We start from the raw sequence: 24,427 nt of genomic DNA on the forward strand, positions 1-24,427 counted from the left end.
TCTCCTGGGGCAAAGCAGGCCCTATGACAGCCTGTTCAGCTGTGAAACTTGGGGATGGTGCTTTAAGCTTAAAGCACTTGGTGATGGTTTTAATGGTTTAACAAATCTCCTCCCTCAGAAGGAAGGAAGCTTTCCATGCCTGGCTGTGGAGTCTTCCACAAAGCTGAAAGAAAAATGCACTTTTCTAAATTTAACTTGCCATACTTTCAAACTGGTCTGTGTGAGGAAACGTCTTTTGCTTTTATTTCATGCAAAACATTCAATTAAATTCTCTCAGGAGAAAAGCCCTTATGAATTAAGGCATGTATGCTATTTTTTCTTTCACATATATTTCACTTATCTTCCCACATGGCTCAAGTGGAAAAATCTTGGTGTAGTGATTTTAAACTCACATTAACCTGCCCTTCTTCAGGGGCAAAGAAGAACAGGAGAAGCACTGAGCCATTCCTCATCTCCATAGGCAAAGAAATAAGATAGGCCTGGCACTGAGCCCAGCAAGCCGACTCCACCAGACCAGGTTGGGAGCACATTCCACAGGCAGAAGTACTTCTCGAAGAACTTCCTGCCAATGGCTACTTGACATTAAAAACTAGGATGATCTAGGTCAAGTATCCCAGTTGACATTAATTGCTATGTTGGATCAAAAAAAAAAGCAGGCAGCCTCTCAGCCGGAGCTCAAGTCACATTAGGCTTAAAAGTAACCGAGGCCAAAACCTCGAGTTGGACCCAGAAGCCAAAAGGAAGCCAAGCAGCTGTTGAAGAACTGCCCGAGCATGTTCTTACCACTCCTGCCCTCGCTGTGCGCAGCTGCCGACCGAAGCCGGGGAGCACTGACCAAGGACCGGCGATTCCGTGGCCTCGCACAGAGGTCACAGAGTCACAGACAGCCCCTGGGACACGCCACCTCTTGAGTGCATTTCTGCATTCTGATGCAGAAAGCTGGGGGCCTGCTGGCTGTACCTACCTCAGAAAACCAGCAAATTACAAAACACTTAGATAAAAGGACAGGCAAAACACTCCAGAGGCTGATAAACTATAGTAGCACCTGCCTTTAGTGCTTTATCTCTGTTTGCTGCTTCTTTTTATCTCTACGTACTCTGAAGGCAAAGCATGGGCTATGTCCAGCTGGAAAGGAAAGATTACCTGGAAAAGCAAGTCATCTTTTTATTGATCAGAACACAAGACCAGGTGACTCTTGGTTAACCAGAAAATCCAATGAGTTCTTCAGAACACCATGCCTGAGAGTGCTGGCTGGACAGTAGTCAAAGCTATCACTGCTGACAAGTTAAAAACCAGAATAAAGGATTTAAAAACTGGGGAAGTTCATCTGGTATCAAAGACCTCAGATGATTTTTATTTATTTTTAAGGGAAGATGATTGATTAGGACCAGTAGTAATTTTGAGAAAGCACTTTAATTCAAACAAGAAAGAGAGAATTAATATTCACATTTTCAATCCCAGAGTTATCATCATGGCCAAGGTTGAGAAGGTCAGGTTCTGGAACAACTGCTACCATGTGGAGGGTATCTCCTTCCAGATATTCTTCCAATTATTTCCAAAAATGTCTTACAGTAGATGAAGACAATTTTCAGGTACATGATGAGTTCATGACAAGAAGAAACAACTCCACAAGCCCTTTCAATTAATGTAGCTACAGCTGAAACAGAAAACAACTATGGGCTCGTCTTACTTATCCACACATCTTGAACAATACAGCCTTTTATACAACAGGCATAAAAGGAACAAATTAATTTTTAAAGAGCAAAAAATTAAAATATATAGCTGTACTCCATAACTCATAGCAGGCTTCCAAATTGCAATCAGTATTTTCTTTTGCATTTAAGAACTTCTGAATCTTAATGCTTTTTAGACATCCAAGTGCCAGAAATAATAATTTTATTATAGATAACTGTCTGTGATTAGAATCTGACTATAGTTTTTGAAGTTCTCTGCAAAGCCTATATGGGTTAAGTGCCCATTTGTATTGTTATAAAACTTCTTTACAGTGCTGTAGTACAATACTCCAGCAGCAGACCCTGAGCTAATATTTAGCATACAACCTGAGAACCTCATGTAGACCTGAATACAGCTGGAAAACCTAAAGTCTACAGCAAGTCCAACAATATTTGTATTATTTTATTCAAAAGTTTAAAAATACAGATGTCAAAATAACTTCTCAAAGCAGGAACAGTATTTTGGAAAAGTAACTTATAGTAACTTATCAGTCCACTGACTTATTCAGCAATTACAGCACGTGCAGTACTACAGACCATTGACAGCTCATTTAGTTCAATGACAACATAAAAAGGCTTTCTTTCCCCCACGCACAAGCTCTTTAGCCAGTAAAGATAACTAGCACTTTGTCCAAATTTTCCAAATAACAGTCTGGGGCCAAATACAAAACTGTGTCAAGGATAATCTTCTAAAAACTTAGCCAGTGCCATTTAAAAATAAGTAATTGAACTCAAATCAACAAGAACAACACAACCTCAACATGAAACATGTAATCTAAAACATACTTACTTAAGAAGCTGGGGTGCTTTTTCTACTTTACAGACCAGATCCAGGTGGGCCATAAAACATTCAAATATTATGACAGTCGAAATTAACCCTAAATGTACTTGTAGGAAGAAGTGCATAGCATTTCTCCATGTAGGCCAACAGGAAGCACCACAGTCTGCTTGTATTACTGGGAGAAAGTCTGGTGACTCTCCCAGCAATTATGGACTAGAGCAGATCTTTCCCATGCCCATTTGGACATTAGGAAAAGGTTGTTCATGGAGAGGACAGTCAGTCAGTAGAACAGGCTCACAGGGAAGTGGTCATGGCACCAAGCCTGCCCGAGTTCAAGGAGCCTCTGATGACACTCTCAGCCACATGGTTCAGTGTTAGGTAGTCCTGCAAGGAGCAGGGACTCGGACTCAATGAGCCTTATGAAGCCCTTCCAAATCAAGATATTCTATGAGTTTATACACATATTTTCAGTCATCAAAATGTTGATAATGTATTAAGACTTCTCCAAAGGCTTTTTTTTTAATTTGGCAATATCCAATAGTGCTTTTTCTACTCCTTCATTCACAGAAGGACATCAGTACTTTGTGATAGGTCTCCTGCAGTGTTCAGAGCAAAGCTCTGGAACACCATGTATTGGATGGGGGTTACCTACAGAAATTCATAATGCAGACAACTAATCAGCTGCACAGATTAAAGATTGAAACGAGTGGTCTTTGTTAATTCTTCTTTGTTTTTCTGAGTTGGTTTTGTTTGTTTAAACGAGTTTCAATTACCAAATGCATTCAGAAGTTACTGTAGCAATATTTGCCTTTTCATCCAAAACTAGGGTAGAATAGTCATTTATTAACCATGGCAGACTTGTATTTTACAATGAAAGAATGTAAAACATATGAGTCAGGGCTTCTGTTTTAATTATGTTTTAATTTCCTTTAGCAAAACTGGAGTAGAGTTTCTCAAAAACCTGATTCAGAAACATCCTCTACCTAAATACTTATGTCTTGTCTTTACTTTGGAGAAGTGCTAAAAATAACTAAAACTGGAAAAGGAAGACAAAATAAAGAGGGCAACACTGACACAGTCTCTCAGAAGGAAACAGTTATCTTTTTGTTCAGAGAATTACCTATGTTACTCTTTTCATTTATTAACTTTTATTTAACCCATCTCTTGCTGCTGTTCTTGATTACCTGAAAGGAGGCTCAGGTGAGCCTACTGAGGAGGGAGGCAGCGATAAAATATACAAAAAACATCACTTCCAGTCTCGTGCTTTCCTTTACTTCCACTTGTGCTCTCTTGCAAAGCTTTCCTTAGATATCCTCCAGCTCTCCCAACCTCTGATCAGTAACACCACTCTTTCCTCATCCTGCAGCAGGCTCAGGAAATGAAGATGGCACAATGTTTCTGCTTTTCATATGAAAAATAACTGCACCTCTTTGAAACTGCTCCCACGAAGGCAATACCACAGCCCATGCCTGTACCAATGAAGTGGCAGGACTGAAACTGAGCCGTAGTATCAATCTGTGTACTTTATGTGTAAGGAGTCACTCTTGCTATTCTCTTGTATTTCCATATCTAATTGAGAATGCCGAAGCTTTCCCTCACATGTGCAATGCCAGCCTTTGTGCAAGCAGAATCTCTCATGATTTGACAGCGGTTTAAAACAAAAATTCATTAGTGGGGGTTCAACAACTGGCACTGGTAACACAGTCCTGACTGTATCATTCATTCACACAGGTAGCAGAGCTTCTGCCTCCATATGATGAGCTCAAGTAAGAGGGGTACTTTAATTTCTCAGACTAAAGCACAGGTGAGGTACCTGTTGCCTTTTAATCTCCAAGCATAGCAAGAAAAAACATAAAGATAAAAACCAAAGTAAGGGGTATTTGTTCTATTTGTTTCTGAATAAAGACTGTCTGTTGAGAGGGTTACCTGTTGTCTCACCGGGCCTTAATTTGGTCCCTGTCTGCTCCACTGGCTAATCTCATGCAATGCACGGCCAGGAAGATGTTACCCTTCTTGCTAGTTCTATGCAAGCATCTTTTTCCAGTATTCTGTTGTTAAATAATGCCTCCATGCAATTACAAACCATGTGTTCGTCAGTGCTAGACTGAAGTAATGCTTGCATAAGCCTGTGGGACCCTGGGATTCCTCTCTTGCCACAGATTTCCCTTCTGGATGCTCTGGCCAGCTTATTACCCCACACATTTTAGCCTGTCAAATTTTAACAGTCCCATTCTTACCCTGTTTTAGTGTGTGCCTGTGGTTTTCTGCTCCAAAACACAGTGGAGCGCTATTTCCAGCCACCATTTCTGGGCTCCTGTGTTACAAAACAATCATTAGCATAGGAAATGAAAACCACAGTCAGACTTGGGGTGGGGGGGGGGGGAGGGGGAGTGGTGGTGGAATCACTTGTTCCCTAGATATAATCTACTCCTTCCAGCAAAAGGAAACAACAATAACCAAACCACCAACTCACAGAAGACCCTACAGTTTCACCAATTTTCACATTAAGCTCCCCCTGGAATCAGAACATAGTATGGAGTTAAGAGACTGACTCCTCCTTGGAAAAGTCACGTTTACTACAATACAGCCATTAAAAGGAACAACTAAAATAAATGTTAGTTAGCATATCAGAAACAGTGTTAACTGGTCACAAACTCAACCTTTACCTCTAAAAAGAGCTCACTTTGTGCCGGCAATAGGGCTATTTCCCCTAAATTTAGGTGTGTTCCACTTAAGCCTGATGTTTTCTCACCCTCAGTGTCAAAGCTTATGAGAGCAAGAAGCACCGAAAGCGAACCAGGACAGGTTTCCTCCAGAAACTGAATAAATACTTTTAAGCATCATAAACATGCAATTTGGCATGTTGAAAGAGATGCAAACAGCTATCCCTTTAAAAAGCTCCTTTTAGGACCAAAATAGTTTATGTTCCCTTTCTCACAGCTATATGTTCACATGCCCTAATCTATTTTTAGAATGTCCTTCCTAGATTAATTTTTAAACTCAAGTCTGGACACTTTTCCCCCTCTCTCTGCCCAGATATCCCTGTTGAGTCTGTTCCACTACTGGAGGCTGCAAGGACATGGAAGTCAGTCTGCCACAGGTTTGCATCCCACCCTTTCCCACAAAAAGCAGAAAAAGACAACACAGGGATGGAGAGCCTGTAGAGAGAGGAACAGGGCACAGCACTTACAGGGCAAGAGCCATAACTTCTTACAGCAGGCATGCTATTATATGTACTTTCTGTCACAGCAGATGATGACTTAAAGCCATCTCATGAAATGCTGCAAGGCTTAAAAAGAAGGAAAAAACCAGCTGTTCCCCAACTTCCAAAGAAAAGAGTATAAATAAGCATACCTGCCCTTCATCCATGAAGTAGCCAGCCCACACTTAGGCTTGACAGCATCTCTCTAAGAGAATAAACCCACCATAGACTTTACAGGATAAATAAATAACTAAACCTTCTGGCAGTTCTCTTTACCAGATACAATTCTACAGCTTTAGCTACATTAGCTCACAAATGTGACAATTTTAACCCAAGGGTATTTATATGCTTTTATTTAGAAGGGTCTTGTACCTGAAAGTCTGCGTACATCACAAATCTTTTGAAAGGAAACAGATTACAGACAACCACTGATGTCAGTGTGAACTATTTAAGGATTAGTAAGTTGCTTTGGACTAAGCCAGTTCTTCCCATTCCACTTACTAACAGCTGGGAAAAACAATGTAATGGTGATTAAAAGGAGGGAGTAGGGGGGAGGAATTTAACCAGCTACTTTACCTAAGATGATCAAAGAGCAATTTCTGTGGACTAAAATTTAATCTGACATTAGTTCAGACTTCCGTTATTTACGTCTGTAGTCCCAAGGAGTGGTAAACAGCACTTGTAAACTGAGAGGAAGCTGTGCCCACAGACCACAGCGTATCAAAATATCCAGTGCTGGTCAAATCCAGTGGGAGACAAATCTCCCAGCCATACCATGGTCACTGAACTCCTCAAACAAACCACTTTTGCATTTACAGACAAAAATGTGTTCCCCACGTTACACAGGAGCAATCTGCAAAGACTAAAGAGCACACATGAGGTAACAAAGGAGAGCTAATAAGATATTACAGATATTACACCTTTTTCTTCTCTTCTGTGATCTCATTTTAGCAATCACCAGTTATTTCTACATATCTTAAAGAGACTCACTTGTAAATAAAAAATACAGAAACACAGTGCTGCAACACACCAGCACTCGTACAGGGAGTCGGAACTCAGGAAAGTGAGTTTACGAATTATGTTTACACATTTTTAATATAGTCTAATGATTAAATCAAAAAGGAAAATTGTAAGGGTATTTGCCCTTATCTTAATTAGCAAGGCTGTTTATGCAGGCTGAAAGGTAAGCATGTGTTTATTTCTCCATCTCATTTTTATGTATTACAACTGAAGAGCATTGCGTTATTTGCACTCTTGAAATCGTAGAAGCCTCCAAACAATTTCTGCAGAAATGATACTTAAAAATTTCACATTTGATCCATCCAATCAAGAGCTATTTTACCCAGAAAGATTAAGGCTCTCACTTACCAGAAAGATTCAAACGCTTGCAAAATAAACACAATTTATACCCTTCCCAAACTTCTATCAATATAATTTTCCCCCTAAAATTTCTACAAGTAGATCTCATCACTAAAAAGTTCAATTATGTCATGAAGTGATTGCCCTAATTCTTCCAAACAAGAATGTATGAGGTCATTTGATACATATCTTAACTACAGAATCTAAATTGGGATTGAAAACCAGCCAGCAAAACACAACCCCAAAACTGACACCATCTAAAAAGGTGACCACAGTAGGTGCTTTATCCCAGACAGATGGAAGAGATTCAGGAACTGTAAAAATGGTTTCCATCCATTACTTTCCTCTCAGTCTTCGAAGTATTTGCTGTTCCCAGTATCACCAGCTCTGCTATACCTGTTGTTATATGCTCTTTCACACAGTCTCTCTCCTGTCTACATTATATCTGCAATATTCAGAAATATTGCACTATCTTAAATTATTTTCCTGGATTATTTAAACAACCACTTCTATTTCTACAATCCAGGCCACGGTGCATGAGTTTTCTGAATCCTGAAGATGATCTCCATGAGACACAGGCAAGTTTTTAGATTTAAAAAAAAAAAAGAGAATTAAAAAAAACCACACATAGGACAGCTGCATCTCCAAGCAACTCACTTGGCTCAGCAAGGAAGAGAGGCAAGTGAGGAGACAACACACCCTGACTTGCGCCATCCCCCTGCAGGGAAGGGACCTTCTGCAGAGGAATGGAACAGGTCACCAGGGTCAGCAGCACCGCCAAGGATAAACCTGACAAAGTCCACCTGCCACAGCACCAAGCAATAAGCTAACAAAAATTAGATCAGATAGCAGACCTCCAAGTGTTTATAGCCCATGACTCAACTTTCCCTCCTGTACAGTGACCTTTACAGAGGACAGGAAAAAGAGGCAAGCATGCTTATATGTTAAATTCATACAATCTATTATCCAAAAGAGTAACTGATATCGGAGGCTCTAAATCTACTTAAGAAGCAGAACAGCAGTGGCCTACGATATGCCCAGAAGGCCAGAACAGAGGAAATTTGATTGGTTTTGTGCTCCTGGTATCTTGTGAAACATGTGCAATTTTTCTCAAAGAACATAGTAATAAGGTAGAAGACACAGAAGTAGCGTGATCATCAGCACAAAGAGGATATTTTAAGACCTGCTTTAATGCTCAAGTTCAGTTTTGCAGAGACAGAATACAGCTGACATTTGCCTGGACAAGACATCAGAGCTGGAGGAACTATACAGCATTGCAACCCCAAATACTCAGCATTACCCCAAAAATAGTGTCCAAATACTGCTCACTTCCTCTATCACATGTTAGAATACTCTGAAAACAAAACCAGAGCAGGGTAAGGCAAAAGTGAAATTGCCTGGAAAGCCTGAAGGGCATACTGAACAGACCCTTTTTTTCACTTAGGAAATTCACAGTAGAGTATCACCAATGGTAAAACTTGAAGTCCAGAAGATAAAGTTCGACCAAGTGACCTTTTATGCATTTCAGATCAAAAACCAGTTGGGTCATATGCATGCTGAGACAGCCTTGGGCATATGACAAACAAGCTTAAAAAAAAACTTTGTGAGCAAGCACTCAAGACAGCTGTGTTCAAGAGCTATATCCAAGAGACACAATCAAACTTTCATGTTTGATATTGTAATCTAAAGATGAGCCAGAGTTCAGCAAACAGTAAATGTGATTCTGCACAACCTTGTTATCTTTTCATCTCAACAGTTAAACCTATATGAGAGAGTGCAAAGAGGTTACAAAACACTATCAGCACAGTTTATTAAATGGTCCTTTTGCATTTATTTTGTAGCAGGATAAAATTTAAGGTAGCAGAGACTTAAACACCGGTAAGTTAGAGGACCAGGACTGATTCTTTAAAAATCCTTTGGACCTCCACAGGCAAATTTCTTCACAAAATATTGCACTCTTATGTGGCCACTGTTTACCAGATTGGAGCAGTTTTGCTTTTAGTATGTTAGCTAAGCAAAACTGAATGGCAAAGGTGCATAGATTTTTCCCTGTTTTCCATAAATAGGCCCTAAAGTAACAGATTAAGGTGATTTTTGTCTGGGTTTTGCCTTTCCTCCCCACAGCCATACACCATGATCCATGATTCTAGGAGTTCTAGAACTCTTAACATATGATCTTGGAATTCAGGTGAAATTTTGGACTACAGAACTCAACAGCATCACTCCTGATTTCGAAACTGAAGGATTTCACACTTATCTGTGGTCCACCTCCCCAACTCCCCCAATCCTTTTGGACCGTTATATTCTGGTTTGAACTTTAGCTTCTTACCCTCTTCACATCTCACTCAGGGATTTTGCTGTCCACCTTCTGAAAGCACCTTTAGATCGCTTCAATTTATAGTAGTTACTATAAATTCAAGAAAGGACAATAGCTTGGTTTATCTTCACACTTAGGAAGCAGAGAATAAAACCTGAAACCTTCAACTCTTACAAAAATGGGAGGGTTGGGGAGGTGAACACCTCATGAGTAGGAAATCCTTCAGCTTCGAGATCAGGAGTGATGCTGTTGAGTTCTGCAAGGGTGCTTTTGGGTTTGAGTGACAGGGTATCGCCACAATCCAGAAACAGTTAAATAAGACTGTGCATTGAACTAATGAGTGTTTGAAGTATATTCTCATTGTTGCACAATTTATGTTGCACATAAAATTCAAGTAATTCAGAAGAAAGTTAGCTCCCTCAACAGCGAGGAGCCCACATCCTTCTCTTGTTAGATGAGAGAAAATACAAAACCAAGTACTCTACAAAACAAACACAGCCAGCAGTTCTTGTTACCCAGATGGATCTAGAAAGCTGTACAGAAAGTTGTGTCCACATTTCACATAGCTTTGTCCTTCCCCACCAAACTCACTACAGTACAGGACTGGCAGAACACCCTTGCTTGGATCCCCCACCCCAGGCGGGATGTCTGCTTCTCCATCTGGGAGCTGCATTCCTAGAAAAACACCATGAGATGAAAAAGGTGTGGGAAAAAGTTTTTTGGGCGTCTTTTTGTTCTGTTTGATATGACACTTGTCACGTACTCATCTCTTTGCCAACTACAAAAACTTCTGAGTGGAGGGAAAAAAAAAAACAACAACCCACAACCCACTCAGGCAAGCAATTTTTTCCATAAATGATAAGCAAAACAACTATAGCCAAACAAAGTTGAAGGCTACTGACAAGAAAATAGAGACCTAGGCCCTGTTCTTTCTATTGCCTGAGAAATGAAGGCAGAAACCAGTATCTTGATGTTCTTCCCTGCTGTTTCACGCTGCTTTTTCTCTGTATTTCTGCAGCAGTGGGAATAAAGACAAAAGAAGCACCAAAGAACAAAGCACGAATCTCATTCTGGCAAAAACAGGGAGGGGGAACAAAGGACAGAGTGGAAGTGGATGGACTACTTATAGCAATTATTGTCAAACATTTTTGCACTTCCTTCCTTAATGTAGCTCCTTTTGTACACAAAGGCCTCCAAATAGTTCTGAGAGGTTCCCTTTGTAAAACAAGGAGAAAGGAAAACTGTAATAAGACTATGCAATGAAGATAAATTTTCCCAATAATGCAAGCTACAGGAAACACATGGAGGTCAAATAAAACTATTATTTGCCTTTTCAAACACTATTTTCTTCAGCTACTAAATAAAAACATTATGAAGCCATTTTACACAGTAAAATTTAACCTTCTATTAACCTTCCATATTAAGTAAACAAACCTTTCTAGCCAATAAGCATCATTGTGAACTCTCCGAGATGATAAGCAATACCTTAATTACATTCATTTACATGACTTTGAAATTGTTCCAGACCAAAGTCAACAACTACAAGGTCAAAGAGTATGGAAATCTAAAATAAGGAGAAATCCATAGTCGGCCAGTTTACAAGGATGGTGCAGCATCCTTTCTAACCCAGTTTGCAAAGGGTCAGGGATCCCAACCAAGTAGTCGTTTTTCATCAATTACATTTAAAAAGCAAACCCTCTGAAGCACCAAAGAGCAAGTCCATCCTTACTTTTTTTTTTTTTTTTTAAGACTATTCAAAGTTGAAAGCAATGGACACTTCAGAATTGTTTTTGATGCCTAATGGCCAATCAAGCTGTATGAATACCTTATGCAAATGTCTTGCAATATTCTAAATGAAAGCCACAACACAAAAGATACTTTTAAAAAATACATCCATACCACTGACAGCTAGTGAATATTTGATATAGTACCTTTATACTTGGGAATGCTACACTGACAAGTTTACAACTTTTAGAATGCTGCATGAAAACCTTCATTATTTCATCCCTGCTACACTTAGAACAGGAAATAATAATAATGCCCAAACAACAATTATAAAAAAACTTTTAACAATGACTGTTGCAAGAAACTTCACAAAATATGTTCTGCCCTGAAACAGCAGAAAAGTAGACACAGAGTCCACCCATTCCCAAGATATTAGATAATGGCTCAGGTATGATCAATAGCAATCAAATTAGCCAAAATAGAGCATACATGCATGCTGCACTAATGGATCATTTCAGGATTACATTTTGTGTATTATGGCCATGAAATTATTACAAATATATATATAAAAAAATCTAAAGTACAGCTTTTGGATTTAGGCAGTCCCATATCAATACACTGAAGCTGACAACATTTTCTTAGTATTAAATTAGATAAATCTCCCTGCACCCTACTTTACTAGCCAAGCACTTTTTATACAACTCTCAAGCCAACAACCTTCTGCAATTTAAGTATGATTTAGTGCAAGAGAAGCAATGAGTATTATAAAATTTATGCTTGTTCACCTTCTCTCCCCACAGAGAAGGGCAAGACGTTTTTTCATGTAAATATGTATTAGATCCAAATCATTTAAATAGATATTATTCCATAGAGAACATGATGCTGCATATGCCCATTTCAGCTCCATGTTACTAAATAAACTGCAAGATAATGATGCTGCCTTGCTCATCCTAAAGGACACTGAAAATATTTCTAGGCATTTCAAACAGAAGTAAAAGGAAGAGACTTTCAGAAGAAAAAATGAAAAACTAGGGTGGCTCTTACAAAGCTTCCTAAAGTAAAGATAAGTTACTGGAAAATTAGGAAATCTCTTTAGGAACAGGTCACAGCTGCCACAGGAAAAAATACAGCTCAGGTACATAGAATCTTTATAGTATGAATAGCACATCATTTCATTTCTTTTAAATGGAGAAGGGAAAGATAATCATGTTTGCAAGGAGAAAACCAAGAAACTTTAGACAGGTGACTAATTCTAAAAGTTAATGTAGAAATGCTAAATGCAAGGTGCCAAATGCTAATTTGTCTCTAATACGTCTCAGCTATATTTAGCTACAAGTGTCACTGCTTGAATGGAAAAGAGACAGAATAGGGAAAATTTAAACAGTGTCTTAAAAATGAGAGCTTTAAGCATTCCTTTCAGGTGAATGCACATACATCTCCCTGCTTTTCACAAAATGCACCAGAAGTTAATCAGCATGTTACAGAAAATGCATTTTAAGTTAACAATTTATTTCTAAATCATGTCTATATTAAGTGAGGAAGACTGTCATTTGACTTGAAGCTATCACATACCATTTGGGCCACAGTCAGTTATCTTACAATACAGTCTGACCTCTACTTGATTTTAAAATAGGATCATCACCTTCAACTGTGTATGAACCTTGAACATTATCAAAAACAGTTTTATTGCATCAACGATTTATTAATAGTCTTTTATTAATAGTAATGTAACTTTGACTTTACAAAGTCATAAAGATGACGAGAAACACAGTCAAGACTTATTGTGCTACCTATTTTATTTTAGGCTTCTAAGGCAACCTCATGACACAATCAGAAAAACTATCCTGAAAGTAAGAGCTACAAAGGAAAAACAACAGAATAGGCATGTATCGTCCCAGTTCAACAGTAGAGCAGGAAGGATACAGACGGCATAATGAGTTCAGACAAATGCTGAAACCTTTCAAGTACCAAAATTGTCCTGTAGCCAACTGTGCTTGGAACTGGAGAACTGCTCGTGCTGAGACAGGTAACTTCTGGACAAGCACACGAGCAGCGACTGCAGCAAGGAAGAGGCGTGAGCCTTACGTGGGAATGCGCTAAGCCAGATTCCGCTTCCAAGCAAAGCACTACAGAACGCCCAAAGCCTACAGGCTCACATTCAAAACAAACCTGAGGAAGGAGGAAATGTTCCTCCCAGAGTGTTTCTGGTTCCAAACACTCACCATGGCACCCCTGCCGTGCGGTCACTTTTAGAGCTGCTGGCCCCACTGCACCACAATTTAAACAAAGAGCGGCTAAGTTATATTCTATAACTGGCATTTACAGCATCAGCCTTGGACTCCTAATCTTTACCAGACGGGCACACAAATCAATCTATCAGCTCATAAAGGTATGCTTTTTAACCTCTAAAACAGATGGGATTGGCCAGAAACGTCTGGCATGTCAAACTGCTAATCACGGCTGCCCTTTGCACAAAATAACCCACTTAAGTTGAGGCATGGTTGCACTGTAACAGACATTAGTCTGTGGGAAACCCATTTAACTGTCACAGACTCCCGCCACTCTTGCTCTCCCTTAATTAAGCCTAATGCCTTATGCTTTGACCTTTTGTTCTAGCCTATTAACCCTATCTAGTACAAGTTCAAATATGTTAAACTTAAAAGTTTGCTGTAAAATATTAAATGCCAAGCTACAGAAGGAGTGAGGGATGCTTCTCTACCCTGCAAGTTACGAACCCCTTCTCCAAATTTCAAAGGACTACGTTAGTCCCCAAAGACAAAATATGTCCAAACGCTAATCAGTTTCACAACAAAAAAAGTGGAGTTTCTTCCACTGGCATAGCCTGCTTTTTCTTCTTCGGAGGAGAGAGGAGGGCGAGGAAAAAAAAAAGAAGCGAAAACTTCTGTTTGCAACTTCATATCCTCAGGCTTTTGTGTTTTTATCCAACAAGAAAAGCACATGCTATCAGCCAAGATCATACTGCACTCATTTGCTGTTCTCTGAAACCCATCATTAAAAATAAGACATAATTGGTTTACAGTGACCAATTTCTCCTCAATTAAAGGCTGCCTCTGCCAACCGTCCTCACACTGAGTCACCATCTTGTTCTTTTGACAAGATAGTTACACTTACTATTAGACTGTAATTCTCATCTGCATCTCCAGGCGAGTTGCATCCTTTGAAGTGTCTCAGACTTGCACAGACTTAAACAAGGACATAATGTATACATTCTAGCTACACACTTTTCGTTTTATGCAAGCTCAACTAAAGCACGGCTGCCTTCTGCTCCACTATCTCTTAATTCATGAAGGGTACACAGCACCAACAAGACCAGCAGTTATGTTTCTAGAGCAGTACTCTTCTGGAGAAAGTCTACCCTAAGGGTCCAGAACTTTGACTTAAACAAGAACTCTCATTCCAGCAACAATAACAAACCTCTGATCAAGACACTACTGCACTCCTCAGTAAAGCTATTTATGTATGCAATGCAAGCTTGGTATACCAACAGAGGTATTTCACAATTAGTGCTCATAACTAGTAAACAAACCTATTCCCCACTCCAAAAAAAAAAAAGAATGATAAAGCTCATAACTGCTTTATAATATTGGTAAGAAACAGAAAACAGAATGCAAACCGTTGGGATTACCAGCCATGTATATACACTGACAAACATGTTCTCAAACATTTAGCTTAACCACCTTACTGACAAGCTGAATACGTGCTGCAACATCCTTGTTTACAGCTCATGCTTCTGCAACCCTGACTAAATAGAACTGCTTTAAAAAGAGGCAACAATCTTGAACCAAAGCTTTGGATTACTTTAACTGTTTTTGAAGATGTGAGAGATTTCAAAAAGCTTGTTGCCACAAAAGCCATTGTCTACTAAGTTCTATGAACGCTGTATATGAGACCATCTGCTGCTGATCACAACAATTCTCCAGTTTTACATTGCTAATTAATTACTTGTGTTTTAATTCCAAAGTGCCTGTCTTACTGATTCTAAGACCAGCAAGTAATACCATTAACTTTTCTGTACACACAATTGCTCAGGCAACTAAGATGCACTACAGTAAAACTCAACTCCTTTTTTTTTTTTTTGAAAAGTCAAATAGAAAACGTTGTGGGGAAAAATGGATCTCTCATATCAACTTCTGATTATTTCCAAAGCACTGATTTTGGTTAAATCCAAGTCCCTACAATTTAAGAAGCACATATATTTTCATATTTTCTAATGATTTCAACTTGGCCATATTTTATTGTGTTGGAGATGCTCAAACTGCACTACATAGACCAATACTGTATTCAAGTAAAGTCATGCAACACATGGATTTATTAAAAAAAAAAAAAAAAAGATAAAAATATATCCTTGCATCTGCAATCTGTGTCATTACAATGGATATGAGAAGTTCTGCAGGCTGGGATTTGGTATGACTTCCTCCAGCTTCTAGACCTTCCCTACTAATGCTTGCAAAAGTTGCCACTGGAGGCAATGCAAATGAGTCCTAAGAGAGACCAGAAACAAAACAACAACTGCTTGTCAACCATTACATGCCCAAATTATATTCTTTATGCTCATCAGCATTCTCAAGTTCTTAGGCACGCATGTAGGCCCACCGAGGACAGTGGGGCTACTCAAGTGAATAAAATGACTCACAAACCAAAGTGCATATACATAAGCAATCACTGGACAACACTCAGGGAATTATTTGCTGGTATCAAAGAAAAATAGGATTTAGGAAATGGGAACCAAGGGAGCAGATCCGAACAAAATGACAGTGATGCTAAATGTCTACAAGCCATTGCAATGTAGTATCTAATAATGATTTTATGGTGACGGTCCCTTGCCACACAAGCTCAATTTGGATCTGTTTTATTTAAAAAATAAGAGATGGTAACACAGTAAGTGTTATTTAATCTTCTCTTTTACTCAGAAATTACATGTAAATCAAGCTCTTCACTGTTTAGACACCTCAAAAACGTGGGCTAAACCTTCAGAATTTAACAGAAAATTACAAAAAGTTCAGACGTTACAAAAATATTTATTTCTCTTTAATCAGCATACATATAAAAAAAAGCCCAACTCTTACAGAAAAAGAGAGAGATTATCTTGAACATTTATCACTTCAAAACATATTATAATCCTAAAAGGCTTATACATGGCACACAGTTGTCTGACAGCTTTGGCAAGACAAAGAACAAACCCCAAACCAAAGAGACAAGGTAAACAACCCAAACAAATTATTTACCTTGAATGTGGTTCCATTAGGAAAGGTCTTCCTTCAGGAGTCCAAGGACGCATCAATTTTCTTCCTCAAAAATTTCATGCTTGATCTGAAAAAAACAGCAGAAATCACCCTATGAAAGTCTGCAAATCATTTTTTCCTATCTAATATGCCTCTATCTACTTTCTTACTGGTGGTGAAACAGAAAGCAGTGCTTTATTTTGGCTAGTATGAACTGCAAGTAACATTTTTATTTCAGAAGAAAAGTATCATTCTGAACTTCAGAAATCAAAATCTTCCAGACAGAACCACGAGTAAAACTAGTAGAAACAACTCATGTTGTCTAGACTTGTACTAAGGGGACATTATTTCTGCAAGAACAAAATCCACATTCAACTCTAAGCCAGAGTCCTCTTTTCCATCCTTTCATTCAAAAAAACAGCTGTCACATGAAAGCCCTCCTTCCTATGTAGTGCTTACTGCTTAACAGTTCAAACTTGCACCCATGAACATCAAAATCAGTTTTTAAAGAGCCTCTATTAATTTACATATACATAAGGAAAAGACAAGAGTGTAGTGTAACAGGTGAGCGTAATGCTAAACGCCACAAAATTAGTTAGAAAAAATAAACCAGTAGAAATTGTAATGTTTGCTTTTGAGAGATTTAAGAATAGTATGCAACACTATTTTATTTTAGTTAGAAAATGTTATCCATTACAATCACAAACTTAAAAGTTCTCAGCACTTGTCTACTATTCTTAAATGAAATGTTGCTAAAGGTTGCAAACTAACGGCTAGTCCAGATCATTCTTATTTCTACTGTTTCAGCCTTGCTGCTGTGACAAGCCTCACTATTAAAGGTCATCAAGGTACCACCCAAGAAGCAAGCTTAGTAGTTAAATTTAAATACAGTAAAATACACTTAAAGAATGAAATAAAATAGACTTTCTCCACCACCAAGCTGAACTCCCCCCCCCATCCTGCTTGGCAATGGGAGAGTTCCTCTCCTTATCTCAACACCTTTTGCTTCTGTTCCCACAAAAATGCACACAAAAGCCTTTTAAACACTGAGGACCCCACAGGTGGGTAGGATAGAGAGGGAAGAGTGGGAAGTGTGTTTGCTGGGGACACATCTGAGCATTTCTTCCTCCACAAAACCACTTGGGTTCAAGCCAGATTAGAGAAAACATCTAACTCTGACCACTGCAATGTGCTTGCTAACTGGGAAAAAAGATACAGGTGTTGATCAACTGGTCATCATCCAAAAAAACACCTATTCAAAGCTTTCAGATACATGAAATAACAGCAGCATGCTGGACTACTGCTAGCACCAAGACCCAACAAAAGATGCCCAACAACAGAGCCAATTAAGCTGAAAAATAAGTAAATACTCCAGAAAACTATATGCAGACACTATTTTAAATCTTTCTTCCACATACATCACAAAATGAAAAGGTAAGTTGCATCACAGAAGGGGCGCAATCCTCAACATTTGTATTCAATTGGGGGGGAAAAAAATCGACCACCACAGTAAAAATAAATGGAGACATGATAGGTACAGTGACAAAAGTGCTAATAAACATAGTTCACAGCCTTCTCAGCTGCATTTTACTGAAAGGGTAAATAAGCTGGATGTGCCATCTTTTGTGGCCAATGAAAAACAGGACAAGAGATCCCACAGAGCAGAAGAAAGCAGCACTATTAAAAAAACATTCTCATCTTTTCAAGTCACCTGAATTTGAGAAAAATAGTTAATTTCAGTATTATTATTCTATACTATAGAGGCAGACAAAGTGTTTCTCACCACTGACAAATGGGTGAATTTAATCATTCCTACTTCCAAGAGGAGACAGATTGCTATCTAGTAGGGAAAAACACAAAACAACACACAAAAACCCACTCCATACAGTATTGCCATCAAGGTTCAACATATAGATGGGATTTCTTTAGGTCAGCATTAAATAGTCTTTTTTGTGTTGTTCCAAGTGACTACAAAAGGTTTATGAGACTTCAGTTCAAAGACAACAAAATTTGCTACTTTGGGGAAAAAAAATCCATATTCCTTCAATATGTTTTAAAAATTGAGGAGAAAAAAAAAAAAACTTTTCTATAATACTTCATTCCCAAACACTTCACATCTGGACCACTTGCTTTACAAACCTTATAGTTTTTGGAATGTTGATTTGTTCTGTATTATGGACTACCAGATGAAGGATAGGTGATGACACAAACACCACCACCAAGGCCATCACCTGGAGCAAGAACCATCATTTCTTTCTACACCTGAGGCAAGCCCTGCTTTTGCCATCACTGAAAAGGCCTTTTCAGTTCACTTTCCCTCTCTTTTTACAGTGGGATGGGCACAGAGAAGAAGCAGAAAGCAGGTAGCTATGAATCTTGAAGTTTGCTATGGAAAAAAAATCAGAACAGCAATACCAAGTCTAGGACCAATGAGATCAAAAATACTGTTCATCTGTGAGCAGGACTTACTGCTTGGACACATTTCAACACACTGAAGTCAACTTCATTGCCTACTTTTTGGAACAAATTAAATACTCCCTTATTTGTTTTCAAATAATAACTTCATCCAAGACTGGAACACATTTTACATCTAGTGCCTGATCTCTTCACGAGGACTCCCTCAACTTCTTTTTTGAGAGGAGGAAGATCATCCCCTCAGAAGTCTTTCACAACACCGAGCTTCCTTCCTACATTAAACTCAGCCTCTTAGAAACCAGTGACTAAAACAGAAGATCTGTAGCTTCTGCTTTTAATCTGATTTTGTCTATAAGCAAAATTGGTTTTCCTCTGCTGAAAGCAATGGTATTTAGAAATAAGTGGTATGAAAACAAAATTTCACTCAAGACAGGCAATTAAACAAGAGCAATGAGCTCCAATAACAATTTAAGTGTGAGAAGACTATGCCAGGAGGGGGTTGACCCAAGCTAAGATGTCTAGCAACTGCTTCTTCCCCTTTGTACACATGAATATTTATTTACATGAGTTTTAGTTCCTATTCTCCTTCTTCAACCATCAAGCCAAGTGACCTGCAAAAGACAGCCAAATAAATTACCAAATTAATTCTTTCAAGTGCTAAATAGGTCCGCTAGCATTTCCAAGTATTTGAAATAAATAATCCAGAAACCCTAAAGAGCAGGCATTCATCTTTACCAAAAGAATACCTCTGCTCAGTTTTCCCAAGGAATATCTTCCCACTGGGAAACAGGAAAGTTTTCATGTGATCCCAGATGTTCACCCAAAGCACTGCCTGCCAACCCTTGTATGCTGTTTTCTAATGCAGTGTTTTCTAAAGTAACTAGTGAAACCCTAACAGCAAAATATCCAAAAGCAATGCCACAATCCTGTTAAATAATTTCCCCCTAGCTCTCCCCCTCTTTGGTGCAGGAAGGCCAGCACAGCTCAGAGTTACTGTTCTTATCGTTTTGGCCTGTTGGCAGGAAGAAAGAGCAAACCACAAATGCTGTTACCATTAACCTTTTTGTCTTTAGTTCAAGACTGTTTAGACAGACTGTCCAATTTATGGTTTTTATCTTTATTGTACATTTATGCATATTCTTTTCACACCTTCTCCTCCTGTTCAGGCTTCATTCCCTACCTATGTACCTTTCCGCTTGCCTGTCATTGCCTGCCCTCCTGAGCTGCAATGCAAAATTTGCACTTCTTAAATACCCAAAAGGGTATTTATCCTTTTTAATCCATAGGATAGCTATCCTATTCACCCTGCCTCCTGCTCATCGCTCACCACATGGGAGATGAGCCCTGCCCTGCCTGCAGGCCCCATGCATGGGGTGGCAGCCACCAAACCCCCTCTGGAAGAGGGGCTTGTGCTCCCAAACCAGGCACCCAGCTGGGAACCCCACGCTCTCCCCAGGCTCCCTTCTGGATCCCCTCCACTCCCTGTACATTCACATACAGGAAAAAGAAACACAACCACAAGACTTTTGGGGTTTGAGGTACAGGCAAGCTCTGAAGATCTATTCTAAAATGATAATTCATAAAAATATTATGGTCTTCATGTCTTCTCTGATAGCCCTGCAAGGAGGTGTCAAGCACAGCCCTAGAGCAGGACAGCTGACTGGGGGAAATGCGACTCCCTGGCTTTGCCTTGGGCAAGTTTATACATGTGCTTGGCACAACGCAAAACAGAGTTTATCTTTTATTATAGTCATGTCCAACACTGTCAATGGTAGAATTAACAGTGTTCCCACTAACAGTGATAATAAAGCTGACATTATATAAACTTTTTGCCAATGTTCAAAGCCTGAAAAATAAAGCTAGCTCTGAAGAGACAAAATAAGCTTTAAGCAAGCAAGACTTTGTCAATTCTTTTAAGCAAATCCCGCAATAAGCAAAACTACAGGCAAATACGTTCACCATAAAGTTAATTCACGTTTGAGTTCTATAATCTTTACTGAGTCACTTAAAAAATTTTTCCTTGATACCTTTTACAGAACAAATTTACCCGAAAGACAACTATGAAACACCACAGGTGATACAGCCAGTGATTAGATCACCCTTTTAAGTTTACAATATAAAAACATTATTTACTTTTACTTCTTTATCAACATCGTTTTTATGACTGTAATAAATTCTGGTTAGCACATCTTTCACTTTATAAAATGAAACAAGTAGGGGGAGCAGAGAAGAAGAGCATGCTTTCATTTGCAATTTTCTACCTCAAGGCTAACGGGGGAAAAAACCCCAAAACCTCAATCCAGCATGGTTTGGCATTTGACTGCATGCTGTACTCTCTGCATGCATGGCCTAGAAAAACCTGAAAGCCATTGATAGCTCTTGCTCATTAGATGACCCAGAAGCACAGGCCAATCTAGCAGCAGGTCAGATTTCACCCCTGCCCAAAACATGCAGTCACTACTCCTTACCTCTTCCATCCCACTCACAGAACACAAACACCCTTACATATGCACTTCACTCACAACTAACTCACTGCTTGCTTTGGAGTCCATGTCAACTCTATCTCAGGAGACCACTGACAGAACAACAAGTAAAACTTCTCAACCACAAGTTTGGGAAGACAGCTGCCTCAGACAGCAAAAACCCCAAACCTGCCTGAACACCGTTCTCTATCAGAACTTTTGCCTTCCAAGATGTTAGCTACTGATGTCCATATAGCAAGAATTACTCAGATGCCATTAAATCTGATCCCAAGCACAAAATACCCTCAGCTCAGAGAGCTTTTGTCATCTGGCATCCTTATGTGTCACTCTCTCATGTGTTCAGTCAGCCCTAGAAACAGTAAATAACGTTTGAGTATTAAAGAAAACGTTTCCTACTTGCTCAGGAATACACCACCCCCCTTCCACAAGTGACTGCTTCCTCCCCATAGGTCTTCACAGATTGGATTCGCACTCTTTGTTAAATAAAGCTTTACGGTATCTCTGAACATTTATAGTGCCATGACTCAGTTAAATTCTAATCAGCCTGTGAGCTGTCTGACACTGCAGCAGGTCCCCTCAAAATAAAACAAGGAATAATATAGTCTACAGATTCCAGAAAGACGAGACAAAAGAGGGAAACTTCCACTTCAGCCTTAACAACAACATAATCCCAAAGCCAGAAATCCCACTGTTTTTTCCAACACCTTCAACACGTGTCAAGCATTTTAGCTGAATCCTTCTTTAAATTAAAAGCCCAGTAAATCACCAGGATACACAAGACAGATGAAGAAAGGTGCAGCACAGACACAAGGCTGGCTGCTCACTACAACGCTGCCCCTCGTTTTGCCCATACTACGTTCCCTTAGGTTTCACTACCTTCCAACTTAATCACCCACTGGCACTTAAAAAGAAGAGCCCCAAACAACGTGTTCCGTAGGGAAAAACGGAAGGTGGAAGCGCGGGGGAGAAAAAATTTTAAAATTCACCTTTAGAGGGCTTCGGGGACACAAAAAAAAAGCCCCAAGAAAACCACGTCTGGAAAAGTAACCTTTAGTCTAGAAGGGAAACAGCGACGTCCCTAAGGAGCCCGAAGCGATGAGAAGGCATCTTTGGGGGGCGCAGGGAGCCGAGCCCGAGCCGCGGCCGAGCGGGGACGGCGGCGGCAGCCCCGGGCTGGCTGCGGGCCCGCAGGTGGCGGCGGGAGGGCAGCGCCAGGGCCGGGGAGGCGGCGGGGGCGGCGTGGCCTTGCCCGCAGCCCCGGGAGCGAGGCCGTGTGCCCGCGCCGCCGCAGCCGCTGCGCACCGAGCGTGCGGCCCCGGGGATCGCTCACACCGGGAGGGGTCCCTGCGAAAGGGGGGCCCGGGCGTGCGGCCGGCGTTCGGCGAAACACTCGCGGGTCCCGGGGGGAAGGACTAGTAACTTTTCCGTTCCGGCGGCTCCCCCAAACCCACCGCGGCCGGGCAAACTTTCCGCCCGCACCGGGGGTGCCGCGGGGCGGGCGCCGCCGCCGCGCCGGGCTCACCTCGGCATTGTTCCCCGGTGCCGCCACCCGGCAGCGCGGCCCCGGCCCGCCCCGCTCGGCCATTTCCCCGGCGGAACAGCGCCGCACTCACCCCGCAGCCGCCGCGGTTCCTCCCGGGCGGGCTGCCCGAGCCCCCCGGAGCCGCTCCGGCCGCAGGCGCCGCGCACGCCGCCCTGGTACCGCGGCCGGTCCCGGCGCTGAGCTCCGGGGAGCGACGGCTGCCGGAGCCGAGGCGGGCGGAGGGGTGCCCGCGGCTGGAGGACAGGACAGGGCTGGACAGGGCAGGACGCGCCGCCTCCCGCCACCCCCGAGTCCGCGCGTCTCCCCCCCGCCCCGAGCATCCCCGTGCACATACAGGGCGAGCCGAGCTCCGCTGCGCTGCTCTCCGCGGCTCGGGGCTCTGCTGCAATGCCTGCGAGGCTGACTTTCAAAGCCTAACCCGCAGCCGCGATCCTCCCTCTCCGCCTTCCACCTCGCCCGCCGCGGCGCAGCCCGGCTCCTCCCCGCGCCGCGCCATTCATCTCTCCAGCCAAGTTTCTTAACCCTTTTGTAACCCCCGGCGCGGGGAGGGCGGCAGGGAGGCAGGGCGGGATGCGGGCGTTCAGGGATGCGCCCCCCGCCCCGGCGAGGGCAGGGCAGGGCAGCCGCACCGCACGTACGCGAATCGCATCCCCTCCTGCCCTCTCCAATTAATCTGACTGAAGGCGCAGAGCCCCCGGGAAACAAACTTACGAGCGACAGCACCGGAGGACCCGTACCTAATGAAAACGGCGGTGCCTTAAAAATAACACTTTTCTTTTTGTTTTTTCTTTTTCCTTTCCCCCTTCGGCTGCCTTGTAATAATGAGGGGGGAGGGGGGAGAAGAGCCGCTTCCACTACTGGCGACACCAGTACTTGTCGGTTTAGAGCTTATGTTTTCAGCCTTTCCTCCGAAAAACACGCGCTAGAAACATTATTATTATTATTATTGTTATTGTTATTATTATTATTACTGCTATTTTGAAGGAAAAGCCGGGATGCTCCCGGCAGCGGTCGGCGGCACGGGAAGGGCAGCAGCCCCGGCACCTGCGGCTGCTCCCGGGCTGGCGCTGCCCCCCCGGTTCCCAGCACGTCTCCTTATCCTCGGCCCCAGCCTCCCAGGCCACCGGGAGCGGGGAGCATCCTTGGCGGCTGTGCCAGAGCGCCCGGCGGCTGTGCCAGGGCTGAACCGCGGGGGAAGGAGGGCAAGCGGGGGGAAGCGCTTCCAGGATCGGGAGCAAACCGGCTCATCAAAGCCATGCTGTCTGCCCACGTGGCAAATAAATACAGTTTGGGAGGAAGAAAAAAAAAACAGAGTTGGGCAGTGCTTCCCGAGAAGAGTCAGCCCTCCATTTTGGTAGGCGACATCCCCCAAACCTCCGCTGTCAGAAATTGCACTAAATGTCAAGTTGTTCTTTAGACTTTGCTGCCACCAAAGAAGAGAGTACGCAGAGATACAGGCTGAACTTGGCTGTATAAACGAAGCTACAAAGTGCATGCGACCTTCATCACACCTCCTGTGTGCCTGTGTTTAACAAACGTCTCGACGTGTCGCACGCTGTCTGCCAAACGCTTTACAGAACGCTTCGTGATACTTTACTTCTACGAGTCAAAGACTGGGGAAAGAGA

The 24,427-nt window shown here is 41.5% G+C and overlaps 1 protein-coding gene across 3 annotated transcripts in view; it reads right to left on the reverse strand.

Annotated features, from left to right (window-relative positions):
• NRIP1 (nuclear receptor interacting protein 1) overlaps positions 1–23,257 on the reverse strand; it is a 73,908-nt gene extending 50,651 nt beyond the window's left edge. For 2 of the 3 annotated variants that reach the window (XM_082279170.1, XM_082279168.1), the window contains exons 1-2: positions 23,136–23,257; positions 16,364–16,448 (exon numbers count right to left, since the gene is read on the reverse strand). The gene's annotated coding sequence lies outside the window, so the exon portion shown is untranslated. Of the gene's footprint in view, positions 1–16,363; positions 16,449–22,871; positions 22,986–23,135 lie in introns of those variants that run through there. The other variant, XM_082279169.1, reaches the window with a different exon arrangement.
• Between the last annotated feature and the right edge of the window lie 1,170 nt (positions 23,258–24,427).

This window comes from Coloeus monedula, assembly GCF_965178545.1.
Source record: "Coloeus monedula genome assembly, chromosome: 3".
Taxonomy (NCBI): domain Eukaryota; kingdom Metazoa; phylum Chordata; class Aves; order Passeriformes; family Corvidae; genus Coloeus; species Coloeus monedula.